The sequence below is a fragment of the Aythya ferina genome (assembly GCF_964211825.1).
Source record: "Aythya ferina genome assembly, chromosome: 13".
NCBI lineage: Eukaryota > Metazoa > Chordata > Aves > Anseriformes > Anatidae > Aythya > Aythya ferina.
In genome coordinates, this window is record NC_140311.1 from 20,089,508 (window position 1) to 20,108,712 (window position 19,205).

General features: G+C 38.9%; 1 protein-coding gene across 7 annotated transcripts in view; it reads right to left on the reverse strand.

The window, feature by feature from the left end:
• The window catches only part of STAG2 (STAG2 cohesin complex component), a 75,174-nt gene that overhangs the window by 48,554 nt on the left and 7,415 nt on the right, over window positions 1–19,205 (reverse strand). The gene's annotated exons all lie outside the window — the stretch shown is intronic.

The window sequence follows — 19,205 nt, forward strand, 5'->3', positions numbered from 1 at the left end:
TCAGAATGAACTGATATTTCTGGGTCTATAGGTGAGCTAATCTGCATCCTATTCAGGTGTAGTTGTAGCTCCAATATTCACCTGTAGCAGATCCCGTAGTTTTACTGGTCTCTACTTGTTCTAAAAGCCCACGTGCCTGTTCTCCCGCTGCTATCTCCACTGGTCACCACTGGCATCATCAGTCTCACAACAGTAGTGTAAAACTATTTATAGTAAAGCTCTGAAAACTGCCATTACACAAACAGCAATGTGACCAAACAAGAGCAGTGCCCTGTCCCTCCCTAGCTCAAACGACAAGCCAACTAGTGCAGAAGACAACTAAGTGGCACAATTAAATCTATGCCATAAGAAAGGAAAAAGAAGTATTTAGCAAACAAGGAATAAATACGGTGCCATATCCAAACCAGGCGGCATGACAGCTAAAACCTAAGCCTTTCTTAAGTGGATTATGGCTCTTTCAAGGATCAATCTAATTAATCATTCTTAAAAAAAAAAATAAAAAGAAAAATTCAAGCAACCACTCAAGTATGCAGAAGTTGATTTCACCTCTAAAACAGAAGAAATAAAGATAAAAATCTTGTAACTTCCATTAGAAACTTATCCCTGCAATCTGCCAGCCTCATAACATCTGTGCTCCATACATCCTCAGTCATAACTTAAAGATTTTTAATACCCAATATTTTGTTCCTGCTCTCCTTTGCAACATTTGAGCTAAAGTCCCAACTGGTTTATTTGGAGATTTGCAGCACTCAATACTAATTTTATATGAAACAGCAGTTGTGATATGCATGGCTTTCCCCCACACAATTTAGACAACTGAATATATCCACAATGCAGAAAGACAATAATCCATTAATGAGGTCATTACTAGATGAAAAAATACCTATTATTGACTGACCTAGAAAGCACCCTCTCTTCCTTTATTTATCCTAAAACCAGAGCCCTCTTAAAAGAATCTTGAAAGAGAGATGTCTGGTGCTGAAATCTCATTTATGGAGACCTACAGTTCGCTGTTGAAATCTATTAAACTTCCAGTGGAAACCAGCTTGGCCACTTGCACGCATTCTAAAAACATTGCAAAAATATTGGCATTATTCGAATCAATAAGTTCTTTCAATTCTGTAATTGCTTACTTGTGGCAGGTAACAAATTACACTAAGAGAGCTATCACATACTATGCCTGCATTATAAAAGCTAACATGAACAAATATCAGAAACATTTCTTACAGACCAAACTCATTTAATAAGTAAGCTGACCAATAATGAGAAACTCTTGATGTGTATAAAATATTCTGAAGCAAAGGTCAGCAAGACTTGTCCTTTTGAAATTATCTTCCCACAAATCTCTCAAATACTGTGCATTAGGCACCTTAGGGATACACGGAAATCCATTCCACACAGATCTAAAATACAAAAACATACAGCTTGTAATCAACCAAAATTAAACCTCAGGTTTCTTCAAAAAGCTATATCATTACACATCTGTTCTCTAGTAAATTCAAGATGTAAATAAAGGTAGTAGTTGCCTCCTCCTCCAAAAGGCAGTTATAGCCTACAGCTAGATTTACATTTTGTTGAGAATTTACTGGTTGCATTATGAAAGTATCATGTTCTGTAACAAGTATTTTATTACTTGAGCAACGTTAAATACATAGAAAATGTTTTTAAAGCCACAACTGTTATACTTATTAGCTCAGCAACATAGTAGAGGCTATTGAGATAAGGTGGGTATGCCCTCTTTTCCCCTGCTTTTTGCTTTTAAAAAGGGAATAAAAAAAGGAGCAGTAGTGCTAGATCCCTCTTGAACAAGCTATGTGTGCTGTGATTCCCCCTCTCCCCCAGCGACACAGTACCCCATAGTATCAGGGAACTGCCCCATCCTCTGGGAATGGTGCGGCACCCGCAGAGACTTCCCAGGGAGGACTCGCAGGTACTGGTCCCGTGCGAACTAACCCCTCACCTCCACTGATGACAGAAGTCTCACATGCAAAAGGTTGGGTTGTTGGGGTTTTTTGTTTGTTTTTCCTGTCTTACAACCAAAACAAGAATGCAATTTTGGTGTAAGCAAAGAATTTGAACTGTCTTTTTTTTTTTTATCACCTTAGGGAAAAAAACAACTAGACCAAGTATTAACATGCCATTAAAAAAAGAGAACAAGGTCACACATGTCATATGCTCTGGTTTGTTTACAGTCAGATCTATCAACAACAGATCATCTCCGTTGTCAATTAAAGCTAACATGCTGAACCACAAATACGGAGAGCTAAAGAGCTGACAAATCCCATTTTGCCAACTTTCATCCCCAATGCGGTAACCTCCGAGAGAGGGATGGAAAACACAGCTGCCATGGCAGAAGTCACCAGAGGACAACTGTCAAAACCTAGAGCTGCCTAGCAATGGTATGACAAAATGCTTCTGTCACCCACCAGAGCTCATTATTGTTTATTATCTGGAATTTATCATCAGCTTGTGGTTTTCAGCTGGTGACCATGTTTGACTTACCAGTTTGAAATTATTTGTAATTATTGTCAGAAGAATTTGTTAGATTTCAAGTGCTGTATCAGTCACTTCATCTTCACCAACCTTTTTTTTTTTTTTTTTAATTAACTGCATTCCTACCCTTAGCACACATTTCTCTTCCTCTGTTTTGTCTGAAATACATCTTTCCATCCCCTCACACTCAGCTCTGAAACGGGCAACCCAGCAGCAGAAAACCCAACATGCTGTTAAGTGTACAGGGCTTTTTCAGTTCTACTTTAGTTTCTCTAACTTTTTTCAGTAAATAACAGAATCACAGAATCACAGAATTTCTACATTGGAAGAGACCTCAAGATCATCGAGTCCAACCTCTGACCTAACGCTAGCAGTCCCCACTAAACCATATTCCTAAGCGCTACGTCTAAACGTCTTTTAAAGATTTCCAGGGATGGTGACTCCACCACTTCCCTGGGCAGCCCATTCCAATGCTTCACAACCCTCTCAGTAAAGAAGTTCTTCCTAACATCCAGCCTAAAACTCCCTTGGTGCAACTTTAGCCCATTCCCCCTCGTCCTGTCACCAGGCACGTGGGAGAACAGACCAACCCCCACCTCGCTACAGCCTCCCTTGAGGTACCTATAGAGAGCAATAAGGTCGCCCCTGAGCCTCCTCTTCTCCAGGCTGAACAAGCCCAGCTCCCTCAGCCGCTCCTCATAGGACTTGTTCTCCAGACCCCTCACCAGCTTCGTCGCCCTTCTCTGGACCCGCTCAAGCACCTCAATGTCCTTCTTGTAGCGAGGGGCCCAAAACTGAACACAGTACTCGAGGTGCGGCCTCACCAGAGCTGAGTACAGGGGGAGACAATTCCAAGTATTTAAACCAGTTGTATAGACAATACTTCTTTTCAATTGCTTTGTTCTTTTTTTTTTTTTTTTTTTTACACGTTAAACACTGTTAAAATTACACAATGCTTAAATAAGAAACAATACACTTTCTTCAAACCACATATTTAAGTTACTAAACTACAAAATTCATCTAGTTGAATTCCCCATATTGTTCTGGCAACTTATCCAAGAGTATTGTTTAACTTAATTAATTAGCCATCAATTATATAACTATTTGTTAGTCCTGTGTTGAACTCAGCAAATTTTGCTTCTACTTACAGCTAACAGATGTTGTTGGCAATGTATTTCTACCAATAGCTTGTGATCACTGCTCAGACTCTAACATCAAATCATAACATTTAATACAAATAAAAGGTTTTAACCCGGCCAGGATTCTGCCAAATTATTTGCTACTTATAGCAACTTCCCAGCTCCTGAATCCAAGATCTATTAAAAAAAAAAGTATTTAAAAAGATGATATAGTTTGGTATCAAGGAGCTAACTATTCATCACAGGAAAAAGGAAAGGGATAAAAAATAAAGTAAAAATGATTAAGATTCATGAATGTTTAAAATACCTTCATACAAAAATGAAACTAGCATACTGAAATACCATGAAGTAACTTCCCCCCGCCTCCCCACCCCAGCATGATTTTAATGCCCCAGACACAGATTTCAGAGCTTACTGCCAGTTTGGTGCACTTATACTATTCTGATCTCTGTATGTTAGTCACGCAAACTGCTGCCTTTGTATTTTGTTTACTCAAAAAGCCATTTATTTTTTACAATTGCTCTTACAATAAATCAAGAGTATAGAATTATCATCCTGTGGTAGCACTAATCAGGATTACAAGTCAAATGTCTTGTTTCAAATAGGTTTGCTCTTCAAGGTTTCAAGAATTTAAACAAAATTCCTATGTAGATGTCACCAGAAGTTAATGCCAGTTGACTATATAGCTGAACTTAACGTTTAGTTACTACAATGCAGTACTTTAACTAAAATATATTTACCACCTTTACTTTAGTTAGCCCAAACACAACTTTGAGCGTTTCACCATTTCAGGGTAACACATCAGATTTCACTCTTCAGGTAATCTATATGGGAAAACCTCTTTAGGAGTTTGGTTAGGACCTGTGACATTGGTGGAAAAAAACAGGTTACTCGTAAATCAATTCATAGGAGGAAGGAACTATAATAATTCTATTGAAACAAATGATTCAGATCTAGCAGGTATTCAAGTATTTACGTTCAAGGGGCTACATCTTTTCCAGATTTTTTCTTCCCTTGTTTCAACATCATTCATTACTACTTGCTTGAAGATGGCATATTAGGAAGAGTTTATGTTAAGAAGACATCCTATTTGGATTAAGGCTCCCATCCCCTCCAAAACAAGCACACAAGGGGCCATTAACACAGATACCTGATCCTGGGCAATTTTATAAGCTAATATTCCACTCAGAGGATAATTCCTTAGCATCAGACTGCCTTAGTCTTTAAACAATATAAACCAAATTTTAGTAGAAGTTAGGGGAAGAGGTAACAGCATTCAATCTAATTGTTAGACAAGAACATTTTTATCCTAGTGTAAATTAGGTCTGGCAGTTGTTCAGCTTGACCTCCACTTACTGTAATCTTGCCCTAGGGTATGAAAATCCTAGATCATTAAATGCTACGAATTTAGTCTTGCAAGCAACCTAAAATGAACCTGCAACCAGAGCCACGGTTTTTAACTGCTGTTAAAAGAACTGAACAGACAATTGTGATAATAGGTAACACCATGCCAATTTTTTTTTTTTGATTTTGTGTTTAAAAGAACTGTAACTACTACCTGCACCTTTAGAATACTATTGTCTAATTCAAAGATGTATTTGAGAAGAAGAGAGAGCAATTACCCTTTAAGTTCAGGGGTAAAGAGAAAAACAACCCACGAAAATAAAATTATTTTCATTTCAGTTGGAAGTTCTGAGAAAAAAATGAGCTAATGTGAAGCGGCCCACTTCTTTCTGTTTTAAGAAACATTTCTAAAATGCCAGCTTTCCTACAATTCTCTAGACAGTCAACAGACATTTTAGGAACTGCTACCAATTCATTACTGTGAAACAGATGCCTGCCAAAAAATTAATTACAGAACATAAATTTTATTACTATGTGAATTAACTTAAGACTTTATATGCTAAGTGCAAAAACTACTCTAGAACCACAGAATATTGTATAATACACAGCCCATGAAAAAAACAAGGCAGAATAAAACCCAGGGAGGTGTACCAGCTCTTCCTGCAGCTGATGCTAGCAAGACCTGATGTGGAGCTACAAGTGACACCCCACTTCTGCAGGGACAGGAAAGAATTGGGGTGAGCAGCACTATGGAAGGAGCCCTTGGGAAGATCAGAGAAGCCTCATGCTGACCACAGAACAAGCAGCCACCAGCAAATTTGCTTACGTGGCAAGCGATGCTCCACCAATGCAGCTGGAGCAGTTGAAGGTCTACAGCACACGACTGGTGCAGACAGCTGTTCTACAACAGAATAAAATGGCATAAATACAAACACCTTCTGAGAGAGTAAAGAGCCTCAACAAGAACTGAGGATAGTGCTTGATTTACAGTCCCCCAGGGGACTGATTCCAATTAACTTCCACATATATTAGTAAGAATAAGAAAGCACACCAAGTGTTAAAAATTGGGTATTAAACCTTAGCATTCAATTTACACACAGTAAACACATACAGCCAGCAACAAGCTATAAAACAGCCTTTACCACTACCTGTAGTAGTGATACTGAGGAAGTACTCCATCAAAACTGCCATTCACGGCTTCCTCACAAATAAATGCGTAACAGTCTGACCACCTGAGACATGGTTAAGAAAATAATTCAAAGCAGTGTTTACAGAAAAGCCAATCCAGACAGGACACGTTACCAGCCCAGCCCTAAAAGAATGTCATCAGGTCCCTCTGTAGCACAGACGAATACTGACCTCTTCTTCCCAAGCAAAATCATTTTATACCATTCTCTATTAGACCATATAATGACATGGTTAAGTGTATGGTGATTACAAACTAAAGTAACAGTCGACAGCAGCGAAAGCAGAATCATTCTTCACATTACAGTATTTCTGTATGTATTTGTGTATTACAGCACAACTAAGCATACTCCAAAAGCACAAATCAGGGAGAAAATTAAAGTTGTCTTGACCCTGACATAATTTAATGATGTCAGCATCTGAGTTCCCCTAAAATCAGTTTCCTTAAGTTTAAATAGAAGGTAAAAATAATATTGAAGAGAAAAGGAAGACAAACATCCAGCATTATTTGTAGAAGCAGATACCAAAACATTTTTAATTCCTCCAATAACACTGAGGAAAGTGAAGTAACTCATTGAGCAATTCACTTCACTTGTGGGGTGATTCCTTGGAGCAACACAAGCAACCATTTCTAGCTCAAGACATCTCCAGGTATGTGCTAGATCAAAATACTTCCAAGTCTTCAAGTGTTAGCATAAAATGATGCCATTAGTTGGTTCCCCTTTACCAAAACAGTATTCTTGTTCAGAATGGAAGCCAGTATTTCAAGGGAGAGAAGACAAAGGAGCACCATGGCTGCCTATTTAAACCAAATATCTTACCAACACATCAAGGTTCATGCACCACCATGATTCCCTACGCAGAAATGGAAAGAACAAATTTTTCATTTTTGTACTTACCATTACCAAAATTTAGATTAAACTAACAGACAATACGTGGTTATTATCGCAATTCTGATTTAACAACCTCATTTTGCATAAGAAGCAATGGTTTGAAACATGTCTGCCTCCAGTAAGGCAGGCAAATGCAAAACATGGATGACTATATGTACAAAAAAAAGATTTAAACCATCGGGGTTGAAATACCGTTTTGTGTGCTCGTATATCACATACGAATGTGCAACATGACATATTACTTGTTAACAGCTCTAATCTAAGCAACATGAAGGCAAAAGCCCAGAAGTCTGGATGTGATTTTTCAGTTTTCTACAGCATGCATTCAAGATTAAATGGGGGTGGGGTAGGGGTGAGATATTCAAATGATATAATATCCTGAATATCTAGCATCTTTTCCAAGACACTGACTGATCACTAGTAAAATTGCAGGAATTTTTATCTTACATAGGAAAATGAAGACAACATCACTTGATAGAAGAAAATAAACCCAACAACCTACCTACAGTTCTCTTAGCAAGACTAAGGGGGATTTATATTGGAACAGTGAGCACAGGAATAAACAAAGAGCATGAAAGGGGTGAGCAAAAAACAAACACACTAGAGAGGGATCCGTAATAGCGTGCAGGATAGAAATAGCAGATGAGCGAGGAAACACTATGTAGTGACCACGTTCAAGTATTCAGTACTAATGGCTGATAATCATATTCTGTAAGCAGGAGGAACAGAGGTGTGATGTTGCAAATGCAATAAATCCCCAAGGAAACAATATGCCTCCAAGATGTTCTCTGGAAACTACTTATGGTTGATTAAAGCAGCATCAATAACACACATCCAGCTATGCATAGATAGCTAACGAACACCCCACACTTTTCATAAGAGAGGAAAGAAGTGGAAGACAACACGACTTGTGTTAACCTCAGCAGCTCAAAGGAAATAACAAAAATCAAAGCAGTGATATGGCAATATTGCAGTCCCACCGCCATGTCAGAGAAGGGGTGCACGTGCATTTTGTAAAGAGTAAGAACCAACATGAAAAACAGTTGTTAATCCACAATTAGCAGGTCTCCCTTCTTACGCAGGAAATATTAGTATTTCAGTATTTTTAATAACGAAAAAATCCCTCAGAATGAGCAGCACCTTAAGAAATATTGAAAATACAATTTCTTATACTAATTTCTAGCCATCTGAAACAAACTTTCCACAAACTTTTAAACATGAAAGAATTTCTCACACAGTGGATACAAGTTACCTATTTGCCAATAAAGCAGCTTGAAAACAGAATGAATAATGACCACCCACAACCCAAACCCCAAAGAAAGCTGCAGAGCTGGAAGAGAAAGTAGTTGCCTTCCTGGGCTTCCCCCAGATATTTTACAGAAGACAAAATTTCCAGTGTGTCAGCCCCAGTGGTGCCTGTACTGTCACATGTGGGGAGAAAAAGTGAGGACAATGCACGGTAACAGGCATTAGCTCCCCAAACTGCTCGATTATTAATGTACACATGGCGCTCACAGCTGCTTCTTTACAATCACCTAGCTGCCCCTGTAACACAGGTTCCCGGCACCCTTTAGGATCCCCTACTGACCCGAAGAAAGGCACAAGCTACCCATTTCTACATTCTGGAAATCTCACTGTAATGCATAACAATTGTTTGGAGCTTCTGGGAGGCTTCCACAAGCCTTCTCCAATGAACTCTAAATCTTACAAGCGCATGGAGTAGGGGCAGTCAGAGGACAAATCCAGGCAATAACTCATCAGCTGAATTATCAGTGGTTAGTAAGAAAGGCTCTGCCATGGTTCTAATGCTACAAGCAAAATGCTATTCAGAGAAATCCACCTGCAGAATACACATATACTTATGTATACATATACAATATCTCATATACAGTGCATATGTTCAAAAAAACTAACAGATGCAAATATTAAGCCATTATTCATTAAAAATCACAGCACTTTAATTATACCAAACTTATGTCTGACAATAGGCTATTAACCTACCAGTTACCCTCCAGACAAGACAAGCTTTGTCCTGTTCCCTGAAAAAGCCATACTGTTCTCTATCAATGGTCCAAGACAAGAAAAATGAGTTTGGAAGTTTAAGCCACTGTCCCTAACTTTGTCCCCACTGTCACGTAAAAAACCATCAAGGATCCAAATTTACACTCTTCTCCCCACCAGGACCAGACACTAGCATACTCTTCAGAAAAAGGCTAGCAGTGCTAATGACAACAAATCATAGGACTTCTTGTATGGGTATTAGTTTCAAAATAGACCAGCCATAGAATTGTGTTAACAGAAGATTTCTTATAAACTTTGAGTGCAATACTCTTTTGGTCTCCAAAGTAATTAATTAGTTCAATTAAAGTTGGCTGGTCTACTGTGAAAACCTTTCCCGAGATAGTGAATAGCATTTGTTTGTGGTTTTTCCCCTGTTCCATCAATATATACACGAGCAAAATGAAGTTTTGGCCCCACAACTGCTTCCCAAGCCTGAATTTAGGACAAAGTTGATTTTTGGATTTCCTATTTCTGTAGGGAGAGAAACAGAGGGCTATCTAGGGATAACAATGTATCCCAAATAAATAAGACCTTTCTATTAATAAACACAAAATTGTACCTCTAAACAAACAATGATTGACAGAAACAAGGGAGAAAATATTTTGTTTTTCCTATTGTAGCCTTTTTTTTCCCAAACTCATACTAGGAGACCAAGTCTGCTTGCACAAATATGAAGCATCCTTAAGAAAGTGTAACCCCTATGCTTTCTCCTTCTTCATCTTAACAGATTTTTTGAAAAAGTCTGGACTGAGGTCCCTATACCTCATCAGTGGTAGCTGCTAACGTGGATCCAATTAGCCCATATCTCCGTTATTGACAACCACCCTGTTTCTGCTTGCCACACTGCAGTCCGCTTGCCGCATGAGAAAAATTAGCAAACATCAAGGTCAGAAAGAGACTTTTTAACATTATTAAATGTTAAAAGGCTCCGCTGTGCCTCTCAGAGAATTCCTAAAGACATAGGAATTAACAGTGTTAATACAGACACTGCTCATAAGTCTAAATATGTGAGGGCAGGAACAAGGGTTAGGGAGGAGACAAATGGAAATGGCACGGATAGAGAATTACTTCAGGAAGGTAACTGTTACCAAATTAGAACAAGACAATTAATATTCAGCCCTAATGAAATGGACAGTATTTACCTATCAAATCATTTGGTCTTTATTAAGTGAAATTAGTAGCACTGACTTTTCTGCAATATTATCTGCCCTTATTTTAATCAGGTTATTAATGAAGAAGAATTTGGTCTTCTAGTAATGATTCACATTTATTAGAAACTTCAACAAAAAATAAAACATATAAAATTTCATTTTGTAGCCCATAAGGCAATACAGGTAGGTAACACAGCAACAGCCTCACATCTGTACTGTCATCACACACAGCCCTCAAAGAAAAATGCTCAGGGCAAGACTAATACAGTGCCTTCCAAATCACCGTGCAGGTTTTCCAGAATAAATAACTGTCTAATTCTGGAACTAAGTCACCAGATGAATGGTCTAAGCACAGGAATATCTAATTTACAGACATTTAAAAACTGTAGCAAGATGCTCAAATCACAGTTTCAGGTTTCTCCATAACCTGCCTTCAGTGCCAAGAGGGCACAGAAATGCTAACACATGGATTATTAACCCTTGGACAAAGCAGCACCAGGTCACACAGTCACAAAAACCTGATGCAGCTTAGACTGAGGCACACAGCTGCGTTTCTGGTAGCCAGGCAGGAACACACAACCCTGGGCCTAGCCCAGACACAGGAGATACATGATTCAACATTAAATCTGGTTTTAACCTAAAAATTCTCAAGCAGACAAAATTGGTTAGCACCTTTCTAACAGGTAGCCATGGCGTTTCTGATTTATTGACAACTCAAGTGCCGCCAGGCTTTTTTCACAAAGGATGGGCACCAAAGCATGATCATTTTGTGAATTATAACATGAACTGACATAATATTAAAACCATTATTATAGACCATCAAGGCCACCCTCTACGATTCACCTGTTGAATTTAGTGCTCTTTGAAAGTATACTTAAGCTGCGGGAGGAAAAAAACCCAAGAAGGGAGAAAAAGGAAGGGGGAAATGCAAAAAGAAGGCACAGAGCACAAAGACAACTTCAAATGGCACTGCTACTCAAAGGTAACAAAGCTAAATACAGTAAGATTCTTGAAAGACTGTCAAGCCTAGCCAATGTAGCAGGACAAAGTATCTCCAAGAATACAAATAAAGATGTTATTTATCCAGTAAATGCAACATGTTTCAAGTAACAAACCGAAATGCCACAGTATATACCCAATAGCAAGGAAAGATAGCATTTGCAATCATGTTACCTAAAACCCCCCCTACCCCCTTTTCTTAAAAGACCGCTTACTATCTTAACTTGGCATTTCCTTCAGTGCTGATACGCTTTTGTACTGTATCAAGAAAATATTCTTAACAAATATTTTCTTATCTAAATTTACCTTTTTTTTTTTTTTTTTGACAACTCTGTCTCCTGGTGGTTTGTTCCCCTCAAAATAAATCCCTTATTTTCCTCTCCTTTCAATCTCATTCCACATATGTATTCCATACCAAGCCATTCCCTAGCATTGTTTTCTCAATATTTAAAGATCTAGTTCACCACCAGCAAAATGGTTTTCAAGTAACATTTATTTTTCATACAATTAAGAACATTTTTTCCTTGTTCTTCACAATCATAAAAATATATTAATTGTTCTAACTCATTCGCTATAAAATATCGATTGTGAGCATAACAATTGCAATAGCTGAGCTTTCGTACAGTGCCCAAAATAGCAATATTTTTTGCAGCAACATGCCAGTTATGCTGTTTGAAGTCTACTCAACCGATTGATTCCTTCACCTACAAGTCTCTCTGAATAAACTGCACAGCCACCCTCCATATTATTTGGAGTATAATCTACTCCCAGATTAGCGTGTCCAGAGAACCACTTAAATAGATCCAGCAATGTGGTGATATTTTACCAGTCTGAGAATACAGATATCCCCCATTTCTATCACTGTAGACAAAATTCTACAATATCACGATACACAAGTGCCAGCCTGCAACATGCCCTGTCCAACTCTAAAGGTGTGAAGTCATTTGTGTAGGAGCTCCCTAATCCTTAAAGTGAAGTGGGTATTGGAAATCATCATGCTCTCCCCAGCACTTGCACGTTTTATGCTCACGTTATTACTGAAAGCTTAGTTAGAATACACATACATAGCATAAAACACCATTTTAAAACTTAAGTGTTTCCATTACTTCCACTTACTTCCCTATTTCTGTCTGCTGTTTCTCTGTCTCCTCAAAATGCCTTTCACCTTTAGAAAAAGGAGCTGTTCAGTATATACAACCTGGCCAAGTACCAGTGATTTTTTTTTCCCAATATTTATTTCTTTTTCTCCAATATTACTTTCGTTTACCAACTCAAAGAGCACTTTATACCAATCTGAATGAATTACATTAAATATATCTATCCTTTTTTTTTTTTTTCCCTAAATCATGAATGACACTAGAAACAATAACCAAACACAAACAGTAGTTTGATAATGAAACAAAACAGATGAGCTGCTACCAGTGAAAGAACTGTTCCATGGCCCCTTCTTCTGCCCTGCATTACTTCTGGCCAAAATCTCATGGTCAAGGGTGCTTGTCAGACCTTTCCTTGTGCCTGTTGAGCAACAACCTATTAATCTTTCAGAATTAATTTGCTTTCTAGCAGATCAGTAAGTCGAGCTGGCTCAACAAGAGTCCTGTGGCTGGTGTTAAGGACCCCCTCTTTTCAAATCATTGAGACACTGCAGCAGGCTTTGACAAGCAGACAATTGACTGTCAAATGATGTAGAAAAAAAGCGTTGTCCATATCATTTTGGTAGACTACAGATACTTTAAACGTTGCCATAGGGTGTCCCAAACCTAGCTTATCCCCCCAGCTAGGGCACTGGGATGCAGTCAGTACAGCACTCAAACACTAAGTGTTACCCCACCAGTTATCACAGCAACCTGGCCCCAGTCCTGCTTTTCCTACAATAACAAAACCTCTCATGGGCTTGTTTTGTAGTCTTTGAACAAGCGTTGTGACAACCAACAGGTATTCACCTTTACCTAAACCCTATATAAAATGGTAACAGAAGCAGCATAGATGTGACAGAAATAGAAACATGTTACATCCCTGCTGAACAAAGAAGCTATAGCTCATTTTACCAAATACAGCTAAGAGTGGTCTCACTCAGGTTCTCCAATCCATTACTATTACAATGTTTCTGCAGCGTATCAGACACAATTAGAATCTGCCATTACTCTATAGAAAGCTGGGACCAGCTTTATTCAATTACAGGCAGCACTCACTCCAAGTAGTTTAATACTGTATGCGTAAGTAATGAGAACTAGTTCTGTTTCTAATGATTTCTTCATTGATCTGTGTATCTTCTAAAACTCACGTTATTACCAGAAAATACATTTTTTTTTATAGACTATGCTCATACCTGAGCTGTTTTGAGTAACACTTTGTCAGACAATAACCAAATAGAAATACACAGTTATTGTTTGTTTTACCTAAGATCAGAAGATTAAAACTTTTCAAACAGTACCAGGCCTCCATATGGTTTACTTAGGTATTCTTCTTATTATTTTTGTACTCAATGCTACTCTTCTTAAAAAGATACCTATATTTTAGACATTTAGTGAAGGTCAAAAGTTCTGAGTCATTCAATTTCTGAAGGTACTGAGTCTTATAACCAACAAAAAAAAATCTCACAAACCAAAACCCTACAACAAATTAGTACCTAACAACTAACACTAATGAACTACTTGGCCAAAGACAAAAAGTTACCAGAAGTAAAGGATTTCACCTGCTTCTATAGGCTTTTCCCCCTGAAATTTGCAGTTGACTTTTAAAGTCACAATTCAAACTTGCTTAGAAACCAGTGATTCGTTCTTAAAATACAGCCAACTCTTCTCTACATCCCCAGAGACCATACATCTCTGCCAGGCTGATTTTGCTCCACTCCATTTTCCCAAGCACTCTGCAGGTGTCTCCGAGACTCAAGGCAGCACCAGTCCTGATGTGGATAACAAGCACTGCTTCAGCACAGTGCCCTGACTGTCCTGGGACTGTCCCCAGTTCAGGATTCCTTCCTCACACTGCTTTGGACAGGCAGGTTACTGCATAGACACTTTTCTGTATTTTTTCCCTTTTATCTCTCTATGGAGAAGTTGGAACAACATCTTGAACCTTGAATAAGAACTGCTGAAGTCTCTCTTTAAAACGATGCTCGATACACCAAATCCAACTGCCATGCAAAGACGCACATTTGTAAACTCATTGCACAGTTGTAAACAACTTGGAAAAAAAAAAACATATTTTTAAACTTCTTTATGAGGAAAAGCAGCAGTAGAAAATCTAGCTAATAGAAGCTAGAACTGCCTAACTTCCTGTAAAAACTGCCACTTGATAGGGGCACTTTTATGAGCTATAAATCTGTTTGCTTTAAATACATATGCTGTTTTTTTCAAACCCTGCAGCCGCAAACTACTTCCACAAACACAACTAAAAACATTAGTTATGAACAGATGGTAAACAGCATAAACAAAAAGCCAACTTACTAGTAATGTTCGAAGTAGAGTACAGGACCGTAGTGAGGAAGTCCACAGCCACTTTGCTTCTGGTGTCGTGAGCACTTGACTGTGATCTAAACACTAGCGGCTTAATGAATTTGTCCTACTGGTTCCGTATAATGTGTATCAGTTATCCAATGCCACAACACCAACAGGGAAAGCCTTAGTGACTTTTCAGTAAGTATACAGTAAATAACTAAAATCAATTGCAACTTAAGACTGCTTTAAGACGAACGAATGACAGCCCTTAAGAAACAAGCTCAGAAAGAGCAATATTCTCCCAGCATTATTTGTCATGAACATGCTATGGCTCCTCAGACTGGAAAAAAAATAAACATTAATAGAGCAGAAACAAAAACTAGCCCAGAAAGATTGAAACTGCACACACTACACAAACACAACGCCATCCTTTGCAGCAGCCAGCATCCTAAAGGCATGGACCTCCCAAGGAGTAGCACTACATCTTATTCATAACTTTTTTCTCCATCACACTACGCCAGAACAGTAGTGACAAAAACAGTATGTTAATAAGACGGCAGAGATTATTCTTAACTGCCCTGGCTACAGCATTTCGTTCTTTTGACATCAAAAACACGGGTCATAACTGGCTGCTACTGATTTATAGTGACAGGAATTGGGCTCAAGTGTTAAATGAAGATTAGTTAATATTTGCAGATGACTTTGAACATACAAAATGCTATGTAAGCAGCAAGTATTAAGTCTTCCCACACACTCACTTTGGCATGCCTCCAAACAGGGAAGTCCCACAGAAACATTTTAACAGCAATAAAGAGAACCTGACATAGATCAGGCAATCACAGCTATATTTACAGCTGTCTTCCCCAAGGAGCACCTACAGAATTGGGGGAAACCAATGCCCACCAGCCATGCTCACTTGCTTCTACAGATTCAACACCAAAAAAAGCAACTCCTACTCCAACACGGTTTACATGAACAGGTAGTGAACCACCTGAACCTCAATAACCCTCTGTACAATCTAAAATGACTTACAAAACTCCCAATAGTTTGTACATGTGGTTTTTCTGTTGTCTATTTCTGACCAGACTACAACTTCACCAAGCAAAACACACAGCCTACAGCATAGCTGTCAGTTTGATTATTCATAAAGAAGCTTATTTTCAACAAATCACAGCTTCTGCCTAAAGCAGACCAGTTTCCTCATATCTGAAGTGCTGAGGAATTAAGCAATTGCTGTGCAAGCTCCTGATCAATTAACAGTGAAGCTCTTCCTGGACACATAAAGAAAAGCATAATAGTCTAGCTAGTATGATTCCACCTAGTAAAAAAAACAAACAAACAAACAAACAAAAAATTAGCCTAAAGAGGGGTAAAGGAGAGGCAAGGAAGTATGTTCAGGCATTATTTTGACTACTTCTCGGCATCTCTGACAAAAGATCTTTAAAGATCTTTTTTTTTTTTTTTTTTTTTTTTTAAGGCACATATCTGGTTTAATTGTCAGATGTTCCCAGAGACGATACGTGTAGCCTCAGCATGCCCCCAAAACTCCAAAGCTGGGAAGATGATCTGGGAGGAACAGGACGTAAGATCAATGCACAGAATGGTCCACAAAGGGCCATCCCTGATGGCCTCTTTACAGAACGTGGACCTACGACAGACCTCAAGTACAGAGCTGGCACCGCAGCTTCCATAAACCACAGAAAACTCAAGAGTGCAAAGGCTTCTAATAAGGTCTAACCACAAGAGGCTGGTAAGCATCCAACTGAAGCAGAAGGTCTAGCAGGGTTCTCACAACTGCATGTGATTAACCACACCAAGGCCGAAAGAAAACCTTGTAGAGAGGTTCCTGCTTCCATGTTCCCAATGCCTCCATGTTCCTAAATCTTCCCCCTTCTGCCTCATTCCAAGCAGCACCTGCACAACTTCTCATCAGCGTGCAGACTGAAAGCAAAGAAAAACATACGTTATCTTCCTGCCCGCATAAATTAATGCAAATCAACAGTGGTCCTGAATATCCTTGCAGAGCTCTAACTGATCTATTAAAGACTGTGTAACATTTCAGACAAAAAAAAAAAAAAGATAAAAGGAAGATCACAGCAAAGATTATAGTATTACTTTTGCAACTGGCATACAGCCCAAATGGTTTTCAAGAGTATGAGCAGGTAGAGAAGTAGATGACAGTGGGAGCCAAGTTTTATTTGTGCAGCCCTACAGTTACTGAAAGCATTCCCACTACGGTTTGAGCAGAGCTGAGACACCGCTTCCAGGTGCTGAAAGGGACAGCCCCACTCAATCCCTATTCCTGCTGGCCCAAGTTAATGCGCCCTTCCATGCAGGGGCAGCACAGCACCTTGCAACTCCAGAGGGATTTAATCAGGCAGGAAACTCCTCTCTTGTTGTTCAGTGGAGCTCCTTTAGCCAGCACGCCTGATGGGCTCACACAGGAAACACAGACACACGTGGCCACAGCACAGGACCGGGATCACTATGCTAGTGGCGCCTGGCCACCGAACTGACCTGCCTGTGTCTTCCACTGCTGGAGAGGAAGCTCTACACAAGGGGAAGAGAAGGGAGGAAACTCTGCAGGCGGGGCTCTCTTCTGAAATGGCTCCCACTTACATGACTGCCCGGTTCTGGTCTCTCAGTCAGTTCCAGCAACCCATCAACACCCTCCTTATGTTAAAGAACAGCTCTGCTTTCAATCGATTACTTGCTTGGTCTCTCTCCTCCACCAGATCCCCTCAGAAGGTTTTAATTTTTCAAATCTTAACTTTTTTTACACATTTAAGACAAACATTTGCACCTTCCACACCTGATAGGACATGGTTCAGTCTTTATGTAGAAGCAGTTTACTCGATGAAGCTAGTAGCTCAATGCCAACACATGCCACAACAGAAACAAGAGTGAAGGTGATGCATCTGGACGCAGAACACACTTATCAAATGGTCCTACAGCAAGCATCAACACATTCCTACACTTTTCTATCTTCCCCATTTCCTTGGCATTAACCTGGTAATCCTACTTCATGTTCTAGGATGCTTACATGTTAATTCCTTACATATTCTCAAATTATGCTTACTGAAAAAGAACTAAACAACTTCATTAAATCTCCTGCATCTCCAGACTATTAAGAACATGGATGAAATCTTGCATCCAGAAAAAAAATAATTCATCATTTTCCACACTCCTCTTCGGTGGAGACTGAGGAAGACTAAGCCCACTTGCAGGATTAAGCCAGAACACATTAATCCACTCTGTAAACAAAACTTACCAAACAGTTCTGAATTCAAGGTATGCTTAATGTAGTTTGCATCCCCTTGGCACAAAGTGAAGAAAAACCAAGAATTAAAGTTTTGCAGAGATTGTTATTGTATTTGAAGAATCTTAATGCCTGACCTACTGCATGGGAACAGAATGACTTACTGTATTTTCTTCCATCCACTGTTATTGAACTGAAGATTTTTAATGTTTTTGTCATTATTTTTGTCTGTCTTGCCACATTAGTAAATTTTTGCTTTGCAGCAACAATACTGCTCTGAGGCACAGACTCTCATCTAAGTACGGAACTTTATTAACTTTCATAATACTATCACATCAGTGGGTAGAAAGTGAGCAGTATAACCAGAAAGACGATGCAGTGCAGCAAGAGGAATAAAATGCCTAAAGGCTGTTTTTTTTTTCTCTGATTATTTCCAAACTGTCAAGCCACAGGTTTCTAGTTTACAAAATCAGTTCTATTTCATAGTAGTGCAGTAATATGGCATATGCATGTTGCTACATCAGCACTACATTGTAACTGATAAACTTTTTAAAAATTAAACAAATTCTGATATAAACACATCAGTCCAGAAATAATGTTTATCAATGCTGAATGGAAGCCCGATTAATAAAACAACAGTACTTTAAACATGCAATGTTGAAGACAAACGTAAACCAGCAGCTAGGGGGAAAGAAAAAAAAAAAACAAAACATTTTTTTCCCTCCATCGTTGAAGCTCTTGCTTTAATAAACCCTTTCCATGTTTGGTATATCAATATGCAAAACCCAATTTTGGCTTTTTTGGCCACTAGTTTATCAGGGAAGTAATGACAGACCCATACCACAGATGCAACAGCTACTTGTGCAGCTTTCCTTTCTGGTTACCATAGTTTCCAATGAACTGTAGATTTCTAGAAATAATACTTACGAGAAGGAATAAAAATATCACCACTTAAATACGAAAACTGCAAGAAACAGTATTAAAGAATCATTTTGATTGGTGTATGAATGATGCTTTAGTGAACGGGCAACTCGGTTAGGAGAGGAAGTTTTATTTGTAAGACCTTTGCACAGTACTGAAGCCTAAGGGTGGACAGCAGGGGAAAAATAAAGATAGAAAACACGACCCAAGGGAAGAGGAAGATGGGCACTGGATGTTATTTCTCTCCTTTTCTCTCAATAATCACCAATAAAAAACACAATCAGCTCTAAAACAGGTCATTAGCTCCCCAAGCCTCCATC